Source organism: Callorhinus ursinus, unplaced genomic scaffold (genome assembly GCF_003265705.2).
Source record: "Callorhinus ursinus isolate GAN/ISIS: 27379988/994484 unplaced genomic scaffold, GSC_fseal_2.0 scaffold23, whole genome shotgun sequence".
NCBI classification, from domain to species: domain Eukaryota; kingdom Metazoa; phylum Chordata; class Mammalia; order Carnivora; family Otariidae; genus Callorhinus; species Callorhinus ursinus.
The window spans coordinates 1,005,283-1,025,770 of NW_027397085.1; the positions used below are offsets into that span (position 1 = coordinate 1,005,283).

At 39.1% G+C, this 20,488-nt stretch overlaps 1 protein-coding gene and 1 long non-coding RNA gene across 3 annotated transcripts in view; both read right to left on the minus strand.

Annotated features, from left to right (window-relative positions):
- Positions 1 to 322: 322 nt before the first annotated feature.
- On the minus strand, positions 323 to 10,270 carry LOC141374862 (uncharacterized). Its single transcript, XR_012382010.1, has 3 exons — positions 2,024 to 10,270; positions 1,228 to 1,284; positions 323 to 1,133 (listed from the first exon to the last, which is right to left on the minus strand). It is a non-coding gene; the product is annotated as an uncharacterized lncRNA (long non-coding RNA).
- Positions 10,271 to 14,941: 4,671 nt separating this feature from the next.
- Positions 14,942 to 20,488, minus strand: part of JMY (junction mediating and regulatory protein, p53 cofactor) — a 93,209-nt gene continuing 87,662 nt past the window's right edge. For both annotated transcript variants that reach the window (XM_073905283.1, XM_025892556.2), the window contains one exon: positions 14,942 to 16,895. The gene's annotated coding sequence lies outside the window, so the exon portion shown is untranslated. The remainder of the gene's footprint in view (positions 16,896 to 20,488) is intronic.

The following is a 20,488-nucleotide window of genomic DNA, read 5'->3' on the forward strand; positions in this document are numbered from 1 at the left end:
GGTAGGAACATTGTGACTGGAAAATACGTCTTGGTCATTATTGCTCCTTTCACTCTTCATATATTTTTCCTTGATGGCTATTTAAATAGCAGATATTTTATACAGAGAGAACATTCATCACAACAGCAGATTGTTTTTTTGGAAAGTAGTTAAATTTGTTTTAATTTTTTAAAATTTTTTTTTAACACATACTGTACTATTAGTTTCAGGGTTACAGGTCTGTGATTCATCAGTCTTACACACTTCACAGCGCTCACCATAGCACATACCCTCCCCCCTGTCCATCCCCCAGTTACCCCTTCTTCTCACCCCCTCCCCTCCAGCAACCTTTAGTTTGTTTCCTGAGATTAAGAGTCCTTTATGATTTGTCTCCCTCTCTGGTTTCATCCTGTTTCATTTGTTCCTCTACAACAGCAGGTTCTTGAAGTTGAATCAGATTCTTCCAATGAAGCAGCCCCTGCCTGGGAGTCAACTAGACCTTTCTGGAAGCTCCATGAACAGTCTGGCACAGCTCTAGATACTCCAGTTGGGCAGGCCCAGCCTTCTCCTCTTGCATCGTGCCCGTCAGTGCCTGGGCAGCAGTGGGGTGCGGGGGGCTGAGAGTCCCAGTGCCATCCGGACAGTGCCCTTGAGGCTGGTGCCGCTTTGGGGGAGACAGAGATGTGTCAGCTGTGTAACTTAGCAGTGGTCTTGGTTTGGATCGCTTGCTGTGCTGGAGACAGGTTTTGTTCTTCACACAGATTCCCCAGAATAGAAATGGCAGAATTTGACAGAATGGCTGGGATGGGAACTTCAGGAAGACGACCTCACTCAGGTTGTTAGAATCCCCCTAAGCTGAAGAAGCCGCATCAGCATTCCCCGCCTCTGTGAGGGGACTCCCAGATGACCACACGGGGATACACTTCCCAGAGGGGGCGACGGTGGTGAGATCGCCCTTCCCAGTGGTATTATTTTCTGTGCCACTTTGTCTTGCCCGGGGGGTCATGCTGTATCGTGACTGCAGTGAAAACCTGGTGTGTTTCAGACATGCTGGGCAGCGTGGACGAGCCACACTGGTGTCCAACACCTCCCATTCCTGAGCACTGTGAGGGCAGAGACTTGGTCTTCTTGCAACCCCCTCAAATTGCAGATACCTGTATGTCCACAAGGACACATCATCAGCATGTAGTAAATCCTGCTAAATGACAAAATGACTTGTTGAGCAAGTGGATAATGAAAGTAACTGACCTTAAATGTGGACTATGCAGATCATTGTACTAATGATGCAAGAAATCACTGAAAACACTGTGGGAGAAGAACGGAAACGTTTTCTAGAAAACTCAGTAATGATCAGAATAGATGTCACTTTTTTCACGTGTATTAGATAACCACGCAGAATTGACGTGGGTCCTTGAACGAATATTCTCTGCTTCACCTCCTCTAATCCTTTGATTTGAAATCATTCCTATCATTGAGGTCAAAGGTGTTTGGGGCACCTGAACTGGATAATTAATTTTCTCCTCCATTTTCTCTTTATTAGTTATAAAGGTAGTCTTTTGCTTACCTAAGAATCAGGTGGATAGGACGGTTATTTCAAGTCACTTTTATTTTTTATTTACTATTTTTTAACTTTTAAGCAGTCTCCACACCCAGCATGAAGCCCAGTGCAGGGCTTGAACTCAGGACCCTGAGATCGTGACTTGAGTTGAGATTGAGAATCAGATGCTTAACCAGCTGAGCCACCCGGGTGCCCCATTTATTTACTATTCTTTAATTAGCATGCCAGCATGCTCTAGTGTGTCCCCTCCCCTCCCTTCCCCTCCCTTTCCCTTTGTTTTCTCTTTCTCTCTCTCTCTCACTCTCTTTTTTGGACAGGGGTAGGGGTAGAGACAGACAGAGAGAGAGAGTCTCAAGCAGGCTCAACACCCAGCGCAGAGCCCGACATGGGGCTCGATCTCACAACCCTGAGATCATAACCTGAGTCAATACCAAGAGTCAGATGCCTGACCGACTGAGCCACCCAGGTGCCTCTAGTGTCTCTTACCTTTAAAGAAGTTCACCTATAGGAGCACCCGGGTGGCTCAGTCGTTAGGTGCCTGCCTTTGGCTCAGGTCGTGATCTCAGGGTCCTGGGATCGAGCCCCGCATCGTGCTCCCTGCTCCGCGGGAAGCCTGCTTCTCCCTCTCCCACTCCCCCTGCTTGTGTTCCCTCTCTCGCTGTGTCTCTCTCTGTCAAATAAATAAAATCTTTAAAAAAGCAAAAACAAACAAGTTCACCTTTAATCCTCAAAGCTATTTTTTTTCACCAAAAAACTCTGAAAAAATTGTGTACTCACAAATTAGCTCCACTTCCTAACTTTCCGTTTGCTCTTCAGATGAAGCCCTGCCTGCTCCACCAGAATTGCGCTCTCCAAGCTAACCAGTAACCTCCAAGTCACCCATGCTGGGAGCGTTTCTGAGTCCTCATCTGGCTGGCACTCTCCTCACAGGACCAATCCTTCTCTTGTACATGAAAGAAAACCCAGCTCAAACCGTAGTAAACAAAGGAGTAAGTTTCTTGTATTTTTTTTTTAATAATTTGCTCCTCTCCACTTCTTTCTACTCCCAGCATCAATCAGATATTGGATTAGCTGAATTAATCCTCTAATTATATTTTCTATTGTTCATCTCCTTAGCCGTTTATTTGACTCAGAGTTCCTGGCCTCTATCTTTTAAACCATGCATTGAATTTGTAGTGTCAGCTGTCATGGTTTTTGGGTCTAAGTGTCATTCACTGTTCTCAGAATATTCCTTTTTATTGTGATACATTCTTGTTTTATAGATACAGTATTTCACCTTCTTTTTTCTGATAGAAGTAATTTTTCCCTCCTAGTCTCTTGTCTCTTTTCCAAGAATTACCTTCTTTAGTTTGTTTTTTGGTCTTTCTTCATTGTGTGGAGACTTCATTGTGATTCTAAGCAGTCTGTTCACATCCTACAGTGAAACCCTGGAGGCTCTGGGGTAAGGGAGGGAGGAAGCCTGGCTGGCTGGTGGCTTTGCGGGTATGTTGATTGGGTGGGAGGCCTGCTTTGTCATTTGGTAACTCTCCATCCCTCCCCACATACAAATATCAACGTGGGATGGTCTTTTCTCTGCGGCCATTTAGTTTCTCCAGAGAGGGATCTTTCAGACTCCTCTGGGAGGTGTAGATGACCAGCCAAGGCCCATCTCAGAACCAAGAAGGAGAAAGCAGCCAGGGACCTCTGGGTTTCGAAGATAGATTGTAACTTAACCCTACAGGGTTCACCATGCCCCCTGCCTTCCTCTTGTACCTGCTTTTAGGGTCCAGATCTTCTCTGGCTTGTTTATTCCAGAGAATAAACCTCTAGTGTCTTGGGGGCCAGGGAGGTGGGGGATCTGTTGTTTCTGTTGGGAGACTTCACCACTCTCCTTTGCACCCTTATACCTCAACCCCACCTTGCAGGGAACACAGTACCTCCAAGTGCCAGGCCCCTCAGCCCTTGGCACACTTGTCAGTACTCACTGCAGACTCTTAGGTCAGCTCCCTCCACTGTTAAATCATTACTTCCTGTGTATCTTGCAGTCACTGACATTTTTTGTCCATAATTTTCTTTTGTTTCTTATTCCTTTACTGCCATGTTAGGGATTTAGGAGGATTTGGCAATAAAAGTATGTTTCAAACCACCGTATTTAACTGAAAGGTCTTTGTTGGCATTCTTTATATTTTTGGATATTTTGATTCTTCAGGATTGCATTTCTGCAGAACGTCAGAAAATAGAAATTCTGCATTTTTTCAGTTGCACCAATTCTCTCTACAAAAAGTAAACATGAAGGTAAGGTTTTTTTTCATTGTTAATATAAAATGTTGCCTATTGCATATTCATTTTGACATGTGAATGAAATTATGTTCTATTAATGAAGGAAATAAATATGATCATTGCTGCTTTTTAGATTGTCCAGGAGCAATCTATTCTAATCTCAGATGTTCTTGCTTCTAAATGACTCAAATCTTTGTGGTTCTTTCTGAGAAATTTTGGCAACATATTTGGGGAGAATAATAATAGCTAACATGTACATATGTGCCAGGCACTCTTCTATTTAATCCATGTAACAACCATATGAAGTAGACATTGTCTCCATTTTACAGACTGAATAAACTGAAGCACAGAGAAGTAATCTGTCCAAATTCACACAGCTCTACCAGATGTCTAGACTCCTTGCAGTTAACCACTATGCCATGCTTTGTTGCAACATCTTTTTATTTAATGAACATTTTAAAGCTCTTCCCATCTACTTCCTCAAAGGAAACTCACAGTATTAAAACACCAAGAAGGAGAGTTTCACACATACACAGACACACACAGCAAATTAAAAGGAGCAAAGTACAGTGTAGACCAGAAGTTTGAGATGAGTTTTTTCTTCCATTGGAGCACTAAATTTGCTCTGATTTCCTGGCAACTAATGAAAAAAATTGAAATGTTAGATTATATTGTTCTCATTGTTTTGTAGAGCAAGCATGCAAATTACTTTGCAGAGAAAAGTTTTTGGCAACTGAATTCTAGAAGCAATTTCTAGAATTCTAATAAAAGAACTCTATATTAGCATTTTTAAAAAATCTTTTTTTATGGTGAAATGTAATACTTAGAAAAATACATAAATATAAATGTATAGCTCACTGAATTATTGTAAAGAGAGCCCCGCCTAACCACACCCTTGTCAAGAAACAGAAGCTTCACAGCCCCAAGGAACACAAACATTACCATTATCATCATTTTTATGGCAATCATCACTTTATTTTTTTTTTAGTTTTATTACCTAAATATCCTAAACACTATGGTTTAGTTTTGCCTGTTTTTTAACTTAATATGACTGGAATCACATATTCTTTTTGGCCTCTGTTGCTCAGCTTTGTCAGTGAGATTCATGCAGACTGGTCTGTAGAGCTGTATTCATTGTTACTGTTCTCCTGCACTTTACCACATTTTAGGAATATACCACAGTTTGTCCATTCATCCATAGATGGACATTTGGGTTATTCTGGTTGTTGGCTATGATGGAGAATGCTGCTCTAAGCATTCTTGTGTAGGTCTCTGGACTGAAGTGTGCATATTTTAGCCAAGTGTCACAGGGTGAGCACAGACCCAACTTTTGTAGATGATGCTTAGCAAGCTTCCAAAATAGTTGTACAACTGGTATACCACTACTAGTAGTTTCTGAAAGTTCTTTTCTGTATTTTTGTGAACACCGGAAACTGTCAGTCTTTCAAATTGTAACCATTCTTGAGGGTGCACTGGTATCTTATTTTGGTGTAGTGTTCTCCTTATTGCTATTGAGGTAGACCACATCAACCATTTGAATCTCTTCTGTGAATTAACTGCCTACTCGGGTCTCATGCCCAGTTTTCTACTGCATTGTCTTCTTTTCCTTGACTTCTCAAGTTTTTAAACAATGATAGTTTTTATAAGCTTAATTTTTAGCTGTTTCATACTTGTATATAGAAATTCTGTTGATACTAAAATACCGAATGTTATCAAGCAATTCTTACGAAAGCTGTTTTAATTCAATGGATATTTTTGGGTTTTCTACATACATAACTGTAATACCTGCCAAACAATGTCATTTTTTTCTCTTTCCATCCTTCATCTTTTCTTTTTTCTGCCTAACTGCAATGTTAGTACCTCTGATACAGTAGCAAAAGGAAGTTGTGACAGAGGGAATCCTTGTCTTCTTCAGTCGCAAAGGAGGTTCCGTTTTCTTGTAGTGTATGAGACTTCTCTGTTTGCCACTAGAAAAGAGAAATATTGGAGCAATTTTTATGGACTTTTCACTGCATCAGGCTGAAAGTGATGCTTATTACTGCTTCTTCCATTTCATTGGTCAGAACTAGTTATGTAACTCTTCTCACTGCTATGGGTGCTAGCAGATGTAGGGGGAATCAGTGAATTATCTGATTAGCGTGACTCTGATGGGGCATAAGGTGGGATCTACTCAAGGAAGGGTGGTAAGTCCTCCTGAGGAGATGATACCTCAAGTGGGAACCTGAAGGATGATGTATCGTTTCCTAGGACTGCTGTAACAAAGTACTACAGACAGGGGGCTTAACCAAAAGAAATTTATTGTCTCACAATCTTCGGATGCTAGAAGTCCAAAATCAAGGTGTCAGCAGGGTTCCTTCTGAGGACCTTGAGGGATCTGTCCAGGCCTCTCTCCTCGGCTTGTAGATGGGCATCTTTACTGTATGTCTCTGCACATTACCTTCCCTCTATGCATGTTCATATCATTCCATTTATAAAGATACTAGTCATAGTGGATTAGGCCCACTCTAATACTTTACTTTAACTTGACTACTGCTGTAAAGAACATCTCCACATTCTGAGGGTTAGGACTTCAATATAAGAACTTGGAGGAGACAGATAAGTTGATCATACTAAAAAAGAGAGGGAGAACAATTCTAGAAAGAGGACAGTTCGCATAGGTCCTAAGATAAGAGATTATACATATGGCTAGAGCTCAGTAAGCCATGGGCCTGGTAGGAAGGGTCAAACCACGTCCAGCCTTGGAGGCAGACCATAAGAAGACTTGAGATTTCATTCTAAGTGTAATGGAAAGCAACTGGAGGGTTTTGTGCAGGAGAGAGATATGATCTCACCACTTTGTGGGTGGAGAGTAAGTTGGAAAGAGACAAGAGTGGCAATGGAAGGATCATTTAGGAGGCCAGTGCAGTAGTCTAGTCGAGAGATGGTTGTCTGATAGATAAAGGTAGTAAGGGACAGAGAAAGCAATGGAAGGATGCCAGATATAAAGTGGACCTAGGCTTCATGGAACTTGGAGAATTGGATGTGGAGGGTGAGGGTGAGAAAGGCAGCAAGGAGAACTTGCAGGTTCCTAACTGCAGAACAGGATGAACTGTGGAAGATGGGCAAACCTGGGAAAGGCTAGGCTTAGGTTTAGATGGGTGGGTCCAGGGCACCATTTTGGACATGTTATGTTAGAGATATGCGTGGGGCATCCAAATGAAGAGACCATCAGGCAGTTGAATACATAAAGATCTAGTGTCCTGAGAAGAGGTATATAGGCCAGAAAAAATCCTAATTGGGAATCATCATAACAGATGTCATTTAAAGCCATGGAAAAGAGTGAGACTAACTAGGAAAGAGTCATGAAGACTAGAAATAGGTATTTATTTCTACACCTCACCCATCCGTGAAAGCTGAAGTATAAAGTCATCGTGCTTGTAGCTAATGCAGTGAATGTATTGCTGGAGTTGGTGAGGTAATATGTCGAGGTGTTGCCTTCTGATGATTCAACATAATGTAATACCAAAGCTTAGGTAACATCAGAGAAATTCATAGCTAACATTAGAAAACCTTTTAGAGCAAGTGCTGGGTCACAGTAAACTTATGGTTGCACTTTATGATGGTCCTCGGAAGTGCTGACAGAAGAGGCAATAGAGTTAACATTGTTTCAAAAATTGTGGAATTGACTGTATACTTGCCCAGGAAGGCCACCCTATTTCTGAAAAGAGGTAGGTCACAAAGTGGCCTACCGGGAAGACCAAATAATTTTTTTTTTTAAGATTTTATTTGAGAGAGAGAGAGAACAAGCAGGGGGAGGAAGAGGGAGAAGCAGACTCCCTGCTGAGCAGGGATTCCCTATGTAGGGCTCGATCCCAGGACCCTGGGATCTTGACCTGAGCTGAAGGCAGACGCTTAACCGACTGAGCCACCTAAGCACCCCAAGACCAAATAATTTTAAGTAGATCTGAATTCCTAGGAAACTTGTACGTTTACTCAAATATCCCACAGGTTTTGGTCTTTCTTTAAGCATGAAAAAGATTATTTTGGCCTACAACATGTCTGGGATATTGATGCCAACTGGACTACTTACACCATAGAACCATAGTATGGCTTTTTCATAATGTAATTTTGAGTAAGATTATGTCACGATATGCCCATGATGGCTACAGGCGTTAAGTTTCTGCCTGTCTTTTCTCCCAAGTCACTTAATGATGTTAATTTATTCCTCTAGCTTAAGTGTATATCCACACACTGTACCACACACACAAAATTAAAAATTCAGAGTAGGGTTTATATTATTCTAAATCTTTCATAAGAAGTTTTAGGAGTAACTATATGAGTGATTCCTGCCAGACTTCACTCTTTACATTAAAAAAGGATTACAAACAACATAAGGTTTCTTATAGTTTGCCAGTCTTTCATCATCATTGATGACATATACAAAGCGTCTGTTGATGGGAGGTATTGAGCACCCTTGGGGATAACTAATTGTTCGTGGTAGTAAACTATTCCAACAGAAACTGGCCAGTGGGTTTAATTGCTCTTAAGGCTTTTCTTCAAAATCCATATTCATAGACTTGCAATGACTTGATTAAAGCAATATTAATTAATTAGATTAAAGCAATTTTTAATATTATTTCAATATAAAGGGCCTCCAGATCAGGTCGATATGGCAAGACATTTACTGAGGGTTGAAAGAACTTGAACTGGCCAGTTACTGGGAATGTTGTAGCTCCAGAAGCATCTGAATAGAAAGAAGTTGCTGAAGGGGTACCTGGGTGGCTGTCAGTCGAGCGTCCAACTCGATTTCAGCTCAGGTTGCGATCTAGGGGTCCTGGGACAGAGCCCTGTGCTCAGGGGGGACGTCAGCGTGCGGATTCTTTCTCCCTCTGCTCCTCCCCCAACTTGTGCGTGCTCTAATTATTCTTTAAAAAAAAAAAAAAGGTTGCTGAGGCTGAGTAAGAGTCCCAGCTTCTGCAGCTTGGAGACATCACTGTGAGACAGGTAACTGTGTAGGCATATATTGTGTGGGGATAAAGATGTTCCTGACTCCCCCTGCAGAAACTGTGGTGTGGGGACCAAGTTTCCTCCATCTACACCGCCTGTTAGCCCTGTGACTAACCATAATTACCGTCTGTAACTGACTTTATTTGAATTTACATCCTGATGTCTTTCATATTTTATTTTCATACTTCTTGAAAATTTTTATTGAGTTTCTCTAGCACATCTCAACACAGGAGACTCGGGTCTAGTTATAGCCTAGAATGAGCTCTTTTCAAGACAGTGTAAAATTAAAAGCTGAGCACTTGGACCTTACAGGGTTGAGAGTGAAGTTGAAGTTGCTGTGGGAAATGATGGAGGGGTTAAACTGAAGCTGCAAATGTAGTAGCTGTCACTGTGGACAATTTAATACCTAAACCCTTTTATTTCTCGCTCTGCCTCAAATGATGAGTAACATTTTTTCTTTAAATTTTTTATTATGTTAATCACTGTACATTACATCATTAGTTTTTGATGTGATGAGTAACATTTATAGAATCATGAAGAATAGATCAGATTTTGTAACTCCTCTTACATCTTAACTTTCTTATTCCCTTACTTCCAGTGTTCTAAGGATGTTGACACACCAGAGGGGTCACGCTTGCCCATGTGCTTTCCAAATTAACATTCAATGGATGGAATTTAGATGGTGTCAACAGAAAAGCATTTTAGGCAGACACGTGTGCAGGTGGAAAGGCATGAGATGAGCATGTGAAATGGAGATGCTACAGCTAAGGGCTCAGAAAGGAGACCAGAGTCTGCTCGCGGAAACCCTTGTACATCAGTGCATGTTTACCCTAGCCAGTGTGGAGGCAGGGAATCTAGGACCATACTGACTGCACTGCAAGCCTGGCCATTGGAATTAATGACAGGGACGAACATGAGATCGGAAAGATGCTTGATGGCCTGACTCTATGGAGTCATTCCCAGCAACAGCCGAGAGTGGACAGAGGGAGGCACGAGGGAGGAAGGAAGGCACGAAGTAGGAGGCGGCTGTGAGTAGAGGACAGACCCAGGATGAACTCAGGGAGAGTGAATGGGTCATCAGCCTGTTAGACGTTAAGCAGTTGACTGCCAACTTCAGAGAACTAGGAGAGCGCACAACTGGTAAGCAAGAGGATCTTGTGAATGGGCAAGATTATTGGTGGAGAGATCTGGAGAAAATGCCAACAGCAAGGAACAAAGTTTTTGATGAGCAACAAAGTTGTAGGGTCTCTCTGAAAAGGGTATGAATGTAGTAACTTGGCAGAGAGGCAGAGTGCTTGGGAAATAAGATCAAACTTCACTGTCAGAATGTGATGGACTGTTGGTATTTTTGCACCAAAGAATTCTAAACCTCTCCCAAACAGCTTCCTGTAGCAAAGAACTCATGAGGTTTTCATCCAGCTTATGGAATTCAGCAAGGTCAGGATGAATGACAGTTGTAAAGGACTGAGGAATTCTATCAGGCCTAGATTTCCAAGAGATTTTTTTTTTTTTACCTTAGTGAAGATGGCTAGTCCAACAGAGAGGTTACCCAGGGAGGCTATCCTAAGCCAGCCACACCCTGACTTCGTAAGGGTGAACTAGGTACTAGGATTCTTCTGAAGTACTGTGTTGAGAGTTGTATTAATGTATCTAAGTTTAATTCAGAGATGATATTCTGCCAGTTTGGCTAGATCTGCTCTTATTAAATCCATTCTCTACATTATCGTAGAAAAACCATCCAGTAAATCAAAGCCTTCTGGCTAGTTTCAGATTTATTTGCAGAGGGAATACATAGAATTAATCTCTCCCTTGGGAGAAATTTCTCATTTCTTACTACAGAATCCTGAAATTGGCAAAGTACCAAAGTCCACTGTGTTCAGCCCATCGTTTTATAAATGATGGCTTGGGGAAGGTAGAAATTATTTAATACCAGGCTGTGAACTTTCTCACATAGGAACTAGATAGCCCCAGTAATAAAAAATCAGAAACAAGAATTCTGTTATCTAAGGGAACAAAAGTGATTTGAACTGCCCAGGGAGAGATGGAACTGGAGCCCTTACCTGGGGACTGAGCAGCACCAGGGACCCGCCCTTAAACGTGTGCCTCTTGTATGATGGGGGCTGTATCAAGTCAGCATCAGATAAGGGGAGCTGCTGGGTTCCGGTTAAGCTGGTCCTATGTTTAAGTGTAAAGCCAATAATCTCAAATTTAAATAGTCACAGATGATGGCTTGCTAAAATGAAAGGCATTTAAAGATCTTCCAAATTCTGGAAGTCAACATCGCCAAACTATGTGGATAGCTACACAAACAACATGAGTAAGGCTTTTATTAGCATAAATTCGGCAACTGTTAAAATACTTCATTATAAATAGTAGTCAGGAAGAGGCAGAAGTACAAGGGTAGAGAGTCTCCAAAGCCTGTTCATAATGTCATAGCAAATTCACAACTTGCTGTGCTCCTTCTATTTGAAATGAAGTGACAATACCTACCAGTGCTATTTTAAACAAACAAAATGAAGTTAACTCAATAAATACCTTTTATTAAAGAAAAAAAGGAATATTGTTAAGCACCAAAACTGTATGTTGTTACACTGCATGTACAAGAAGAGAAAGTGATTGCAATACTTGCTGTACAAGTACTTAACTCTGAAGTCATGAGTGTAAAAAACATGAAAATACAAAGCAATACAATAATTACAACGCAGAAAAGTTGCACTAAGGAGCAAAAGGCAACAGTCAAAACAATTATTGGAGATTTCAGAGTATTGCTATAAATGCCTGCTTAGTTTTTTCTTTGTACTTTTAATACTTTAGAATATTAATGGAGCATATTTAAGTATTGTAAATTTGCAAAGAGTTGGCATTTACAATACACTGTGCACACTTCCGTTTAATGTACGGTGTTAAAGCCTCTTTAAAAGCCAAGCACAATGTGCTAGTGTTTTGCTTCTACCATTATAATATTGCACAAAGCTAGTAAATGGTGAATTGGTTTGCCATTGTAATTTTCACTTAACCAGAAAGGCTAAAAAACATGTCAGTTTCAGTAGCCCTAATGGGCTTTAATCATGCAAAATGATCTGTAGCCTTCCATTTTTCACAAACTATATATTATGGTTTCACACTTGGCAAGACATACAGTACGAGAAACTCAACGAGACAGTGGGGATTCTGTCCAAGTTAAAGAAGTCAGAAGTCACTGTCTGGGTGGTATTATCTATCCCTCTTGGTTCACAATTGAAAGGAAAATGCCATCTTGTGACCATGAAGACTTCTTAAAACCAATATAATTAGAACTGGGAAAAGCTAGAATAACTTGTTACACTCTTGGATAGTTAACCATAGAACATGCAAGTTTAAGAAAAAAAACCCAAAACTTCCCTTGTTAAAATTCACCTCTATAACCAACACCCATACCTTTGTGTATACATCTAAAAATGACTTTCCACGGTCTTTCCTCTCCACCCTTAACTCCCCCAAATTGAGCCACCCTTAGTTATACCTGACTTTTAAAAAAACCAACAAAAAACTTTCCCTTAACTCTCAAAACAAATGACTGCTTTGAGATTCAATGTGAAATAGCATTGATGAAATATTTATTATATGTCAACCTCCGAGGTATCTTCTGTACATGCACCTTAACAGTGGCATAATAAAAGTGGGGAAGGGGAAAAACATTTATGAATTTGAATTCAATCAAACCCCTCAAATACCAAGCTGTACATTTATATTTGTGGGTAAAACAATATTTTAGAGTGACCGTATCTTCCAAATAACCCAATGGGCAAACATGTCACACACGCGCGCACACACACAGGACCCCGATTCCCTCTCACCCTTAAAAAAAAAAACTCCTCTGTTTACATACATGATAGTTGAGGCAGCAATATAAACTCATTTTGTAGGAAAAACTTTTAAATTAGACTATAGGATGAAAAATACCATTGCTTCAACTTACAAAGCAATTAGGCAGAGATCCCTCTTTATGTGCTTAAAATAAAGAGCACTTTGCAGCGAAGTTCAGAAGTAACTACTGAATTGTTCAGGAGCACTAAATAAATGCAATATGCTCCAACAGTAAGGTGCTTCTACTCTCTTACCACTTCCATCTGGAATATATCTTGCTGGTCAATCCTCTAACACTAAGCATAGCTCTTCTTGTATGCTAAGCTATAAATGTGAAATAAAATCTGTTTAAAATGCACGTTTAACTTTATATTATCATTTAAATTCAGTGCAAGAATTAGGTAAAACTTGTTAAGGTTTCTGCTCTCATTATCAAATGGTTAATGCGTCTGCCACGGTTTTTAAATGTTTTACAGCTGTTCAAAACGATTTCTTACAAATAACCTGGTAATAATGTATATGAAATCTGAACTCCCTGATAAGGCCTTTAAAGGACCCCTTACTATAGTACTTTACAGGTTGGTATCTGATACGATGTGCATACTAAAATAAATTATAAAGGTTAAAAAAAAACAACCAAAACCCCAAAACTTTGTATTTAGTGGAAGAAAAAACTTTCCTTATGCTAAGACTAAACTGACTTAGGCATTGACTTAAATTTATACACAAACTCAATGAATGCAATTAAAAAATGGAATCTTAAGGAATGTATAAAATTAAATTGTGTTAATTGTACACTGGTCCCATTCCAAACAGAGGATGCTGCCTGTTCATTTTTGTTCCACTGATAGGTTTAATTCTTAGTGCCTGCTATGGCCTAAGTACGCCTCAGAATTTAACACATTTTATGGCAAAGTGGCCATGCCATATGTTACCAAAAATTGCTACACAGTTCAGCTTTTAGAAACAAGGATTTTTGCCCCCTCATTTTACACAGTAAATCAAAGTGCAGAAAATTCCCTATGGTTTCATGCAATGAGGAAAACCCCACTTTCCCACTGTGGAAAATACTATACCTGGTCAACATTTACGGCTGAATCTAAATTTGTTTAAAAATACACATTAAGAGATCTTTCAGTTCCACAATGAACAACTAGGGAATGATTGTTTTTATGCTGCTCACAAACTCAAAACCTATAAAACATGTATCAAGTAAGCAAGACAATTGCTCATCTCTTAAAAATCCTCTTTAGCCAGGAATTTCACCACACTGCCCCACCATAGTACCACCCAGATTTGAGATTAGGAATACCTTTTCTATATGTACCACATTGGTTATATACACAGCATTTTGACTGTAAGTGGGAGAACTGTTTAAAAATGGCATTCAAGTGAGCAGTAATCTTAACCTTAAAATATCCTCAGGTTATCTCTTTCCCTATTTAAAATTTATTAGTCGAGACTAGATTGGTAAATGAACTTCTAAAGTGATTCAGCACAAACAAGGAGTTGTTTGTGTATTCTTATGACAGAAATGACACATTGAGATGTAACTCTCAAATATTTTAAGCCATATAAATAGTATGGGCAAGTGTGGAACTTGAAATATGTGATCATCTGTAACTACCATCTTAATTAAATATATTAGAATTTAATAAGAGCAAAGACACTTTTTTTTTTAAGGGCAGGGGGGGAGGAAGGGGGAATAACCATGCTTACAGAATTGTTGGGTTCCAAACTGCATTAAAATTAACATGAGGAGGGCACCTGGGTGGCTCAGTTGGTTAAGCGACTGCCTTCGCGGCTCAGGTCATGATCCTGGAGTCCTGGGATTGAGTCCCACATTGGGCTCCCTGCTCAGCGGGGAGCCTGCTTCTTCTGATCCCATGCTCTTTCTCTCTCAAATAAAATCTTAAACATAAGGAAAAAAATTAACTTGAGGATTCAACCAGTAATCTCATCCTGGACAAGTGGACTGTACTTATTTGAAATTTTAACACTGTGAGAACTCCAAAGGTGGATGATCTGCAGTAACTTGTAATTCTGTGCAAGTAGGAATCTGAATCTTAAGGATGGAAAATAGGTGTGGTGGAGAAAGTTTATTTAGCAGAGAATAAGTACAGCTGGTTGTAAACAAGGGTTTGCTTTAACCTACTCATCATCTTCAAGTGAGATAATCTTCATGAAGTGCCACAGTGGGATGTACTCAGAGTTGTGGATGCACCCCCAAAAGGATTCACAGGGGTCTGTACCCCCTCCAGAGTACTACAGACTTACTAGAACATGGTTCTGGAAGACAAATCACAGTACCCATTTATGAGTGAGCCTGTTTTTTAATGGAATCCCAGCTGTAACACTAAATAGGGAGCAAATTCCTGACATATAAAAGTTCTAGTGCTTTTGCTGTTAATTTAATGTTAAGTTCTCCTGTATTTTTCTAAATATCAATGAATGAAAAAACAAACTTATTCATAAGCATCCAAAGGCTTAAAACTGATACATGATTTTTTTAAGGTTTGCAAATTTGCTTAAACTTTTTTGCCAAATTATATTAATCAAACCAATCATTATTTTGGTTGAAAAGCACGCTTCAATGCTTTACTGAAGCAAACGGGGAAAATTCCACACCCACCTCCCCCACTGTGCGATAAAGATTAAGTCTCTATACTAGATATATATTTTAACCTTCCAAGGTAAGATATAGGAATAATACAAGAAAACTAACGTATTGTGTAAAAACTGTGCAAAAGCTCCTACTCTCATCAATAAACAGAAAATTTTCTCCATAATCATTTTAAAGGAAATACATCTTAAAGTGACCAAAGGTGTAAGCATGTTTTCTCTCTTCTGAAAAACCAATTCATATGCATTGGAGGACTTTTACTCTGGGACTGCTTTCTGGGTCTAGGCCAGAGAAATGCCTCGGAAGAAATAAAGTTCTTTTTGGTACATCAGTCCTTACTTAACTCCCTTCATATAAAGGCCAACATCTCTCTGATGCAGAATTACACTCTACAGAATACTACAGACCGAGTCTGCCATATCTACCTTCATTCAAGCCCACAACACTCCTGCTGAGAATTCATAATGGCTCCATTCATATAAATGTGCCCTTCGGGGTGCCATTATGGCAAACTCAGCACCTGGAACTACATACGTATGTTTTAAAAGGTCTACTAAAAGTAATAAAGGCTCTCTCCCCAAATTCCACTCAAAACATGTGAAGATAGTGAAATGCTATCCAAGGAGGCTTTTCTGCCTGTCTACTTTCTGCATACTTGTAGAGCACACTTCACTGTGGAGCATAAAAAGAAAAACTTAAATGGTGCATGTTAAACAGACTTAAGATCTGCATCCCTATTATTGAATCCTCATTTTTGATTCTCAATAGGAAAGTCATGTTGAATTACACTAATCAAGCAATCGTTCAAACAAAAGGACTAAAAATAATCTGAAATATTATCAAGTTACAAAGTATTGCTTTTCATAAACAAAGCTGCACATGAAATTCAAACTATTATAAATTCACAATTATGAAGAGCTATTTAAAAGCATGGAAATTTTTACTTCAAAACCTTACAAAGTGTGAGAGTATGTGGTCTTTTAAAAATACGCCATGTTAAATGTATCATGTTGTGGTAAACACATTAAGTGTATCTCCATGGTTATATATCTTTTCAGATGTTGAACATCTTTATGAAAATTCCTTTGGAGATGAGTAATGTGGAAATTTTCAGTGCATTTCCATCTGATTCTTTCCAATTCCTGTCCTATAGCTATCATGATAAACTTCTTTTTCAGAGTGTCCCGACTATACGAGCTGATACAGAAGAAGCTCTGTGTTTTCAAGCAGAGGACTATTCAGTGCACTTAAAGATGGATTTCAAAGCAGTCCCGATACAGCTCACAGGTCTCTGTCAACCCAGTGTTTTTCAAACTCAGAGCAACCCCCTAGCTTGACTGGCCACTACGAAGATGTACATGGGTGGACAGGAAGGGAAGGTGCTTAAAAAACCAGGCATCTCTGGAAGGCCTTTTCTTCATTGCATCAGGAACACTGCACATCTAAAACTCATGTTAACCACCAATATTGGAATGACTGGAAAAGCGTTAACTTGCCAATTGTGCTTCCATTTTTTCATAGCACTGAGCCAACACACTTTGCATCTAATGGAATCCAGTTGGGAAATCACACATTTAAAATTTTGTTTTCCAAAAAAATCTTTGATCTTCAACTGTAGGTGTTTTTTTCTTTCTGTTGAGTCACCTGTTTACAAACAAAAATATACAGTGTATTAAAAAATATTTACTTACTAAAGACTGTGGTCTTTTAAAAATATGCCATGTTAAATGTATCATGTTGTTGTAAACACATATATGTTCCCACACAACTTTTGCAGTATCTGGCACTGATATTTCTTATAAATGGCCATTTGTAAAGACAGTATATAAGAGACATGTTTTAAAAAAAAATGCGTTGGGCGCCTGGGTGGCTCAGTTGGTTAAGCGACTGCCTTAGGCTCAGGTCATGATCCTGGAGTCCTGGGATCGAGTCCCGCATGGGGCTCCCGGCTCAGCAGGGAGTCTGCCTCTCCCTCTGACCCTCCCTCCTCTCATGTACTCTCTCTCATTCTCACTCTCTCAAAATAAATAATAAATAAATCTTAAAAAATTTTAAAAAAATAAAAAAATGCGTTTGTATTCTTAAAGCAATAAAAATGGAAACAAAATAATTAGAATACAACTTTGAACACTTAGAAGGTTGTATGTTAGATTCACTTTTATTCCTTTTAATTTTGTCAGAACTACACAATAAAAAGGACCAAATACAACCTAAAATGCCAGCCTCATAAACTGCCAGTCTATTAAGAATTAAATGATATTTTAAAAATTCACGAGAAAGTGAGTTTTTTGTTATACTGACATGTAGAGGACAGGATTAGTACCGGTCTTCACAGAGATGTTTTAGCTAAGTTCCGGAATAGTTGTATTCGAGATCTATTGCTTACACACTGCACAGGAGCACTTATATGAAAAACCCACTTGGCAGATAAAAAGGAACATGTACATAAATCAAGTCCTAACTTATTTTTATAGTTCTGCATTATCTAATACCGTAGCTACGTGTGGCTTTGGAGAACCTGCAATGTGGCCAATGTGATTGAGAAAGTGAATTTTTAATTTGGTTTAAATTAAAATCTGAAGCAGTATAAAGTATTTCTCTATTAAATGCAATTTGATTGTTTTGCTAGGACATTTCAACTTTAACCACTGAATACTTAGCATCCAAATTGAGATGTGCTACTAAGTATAAAATACAAACTGGACTGACTCAGTAAAAAAAAAAAATAAACTACATTGTGAATTTTTTATATTGATAGGATGTTGAAATATACTATTTTGGATACATCATATAAAATAAAGTTAAATCAATTTTGTATGTTTCTTTCTACCTTTTCAGTGTGACTGTGAGAACTGTTTTAATTACATCTGTGGATCATACTGTATTTCTATCAGACAGTGTCATCATAGTTACTTCTTAACTTAAAGGAGGAACCCACAGAAAAGAAATTAGAAACTAACTATAAAGTCTATATAATTATATGTATTTACTTATGTTTAGAAATTTCCTTCCAGGACACTATTACCTATGGCTGTTTCTGAAAAGAGTTTTATTATTATTTTGAAAGATTTTATTTGTTTATTTGAGACAGAGAGAGAACCCAAGTGGTGGGGAGGGCAGCAGAGGGAGAGGGAGAAGCAGACTCCCCGCTGAGCAGGGAGCCAGATGTCGGGCTCGATCCCAGGACCCAAGATCATGACCTAAGCTGAAGGCAGAGGCTTCACTGGCTGAGCCACCTGGGTGCCCCACTGAGAAGAGTTTTAAAGGAAGACAAGGCAGAACAGGAGATACTCACTTTTTATTTCATGAAGTTTTGAGAAATTATTTTTTTCTGAAGAGCTAATTAATGATTTAAAACCCTCAAGAAACAGATTTGTAATAGGAAATAAAATTATAGACCTGTTAGCCATCTGTAGAGAAGCATCTAAAAGTTCAGTCTTAAAAACAATTTCCCAAGACCACATACAAGGCAGTGAGAATAGCTCCTTTATCAATGCCTGCTCAAATTGGTGGGGATTACAACTAGTCTATGGTTTGCTTCTGGTACAGGATACATTGTTCTTTTATAAGTAACTTTGCAGATATCTGAGCTCATGTGTTTTCTGGGAGTATTTCACTTTTCTCTCAACATTAATACATATGCCAGCCATAAGTAATAATCAGCCAAAAAAATTTTTTTAGGCAATTTTCAAAATGCTATTCACTGTGGACATATTTTTAACATAGCTCTAAGGGTAAATTAGCAGCCAAAAGCTAAAAATAACCACCCAAGCACTTGAACATACGAACTGCTGCTGCCATGTCTACATGTTGGGCAGGATCTGGTGGGATGGGTGAAAACAAATGGAGATGATGGGCTGGTCTGAGCAAGTGCTGGTGGGCCATGTACCCTAACTGGGCTACTGCAGGCAGCTGTAACCAAAAGACGAAAACACTCATTTATTGAAGGCCCAACTGTGGGGTTAACTAATCAGTGCCTAAGATGGTAGTTTTAGGCATAGGCTTAGCAGCTCACTGAGAAGCTCCAAGCAAGAGACAAGGGGATAGGTAACAAGCACTGTGAAGTGGCAGACAGTGTGGAAGATTCCCAGTCAGATATGCTGAATCCCTAGACATAGTCGCATACTGAGTAGACACAATAATATATTCGTATCTTCTACAAAGCATGGTGTACAAAGGTATAAGCACAAATGGTTTGAAATTAATTTGGGATCCAAAAACACTGGGGTCCTACAAAGTGATAATTAGGGCCTCTATAAACAGAGGAAAAAGGGATACCAACAGCCCAGTGCCCAAGGCAGGACAGTGGTGCTACTGAACGCTAGCTGGAGCGCACAAAAAAGGTAATATATAACCACTTATCGAGGGGAACGCGATTTTTCACCCCCCGCTTTTTGTTAAAGCTACTGATTAGTGCAGATGCTGATGCGGAGAGGTAGGGATGAGAGCACTGTAGAAGAACATCTACATTTTCCTGATGGATCCATGCCCAAAAGGAGCAGGTAAAACTGCTTTTAGTAGTATTTTATTTGATATATCCCAAACAGTATCTTTCAACATGTTAGTAATATAAAAAAATTAATGACACAGTTTACCTTTTTTTGTATTATGTCTTCAAAATCTAGATGTATGCCTGCATATACATCAGATCTACTCAGTCAGAATCCATGGAAGTGAAAGCCAAGAATCTGCATTTTTAATAAGCTCTCCAGGTAATTCTATGATCAGGCATGTTTAAGAATCACTTTGCTAACAAATAAGTTTATTATTTTTACCTACTTCCTTCCCAGGGCTATCAGTCTCCCTCCCGCCCCTCCAACTTTTGGTGAATGTTGTAAAGCCCATAGAAACAGTCCATCAAGAGAGTATAAGATACTTACTAGAATATATGTGCATATTTGCATTACAGTTTGCACAAGTTGTAACATTTCAGTTAGGACTACTATCAATTCTAAATATACTATTTATAGCATATGCTATCTTTAATGACTGTATTTAGCATAATTTGTGCCATAGAACTATATAATTAGCTTATTACTAAAATGTGGTAAAGTAAAAAACTCTATTACTTTAGGAGAACCCCAAATGTGTTACCAGTACCCACAGGTGTACTCAGAAAGATATGCATACACTTACTACATATTTATATTAGCTGCAATTTTATCTGTATCATGCAGTGACTATGATAAGCCTTAAAATGATAAACCTTCATTTTATAAGCTTAGAAAGCTGAATAA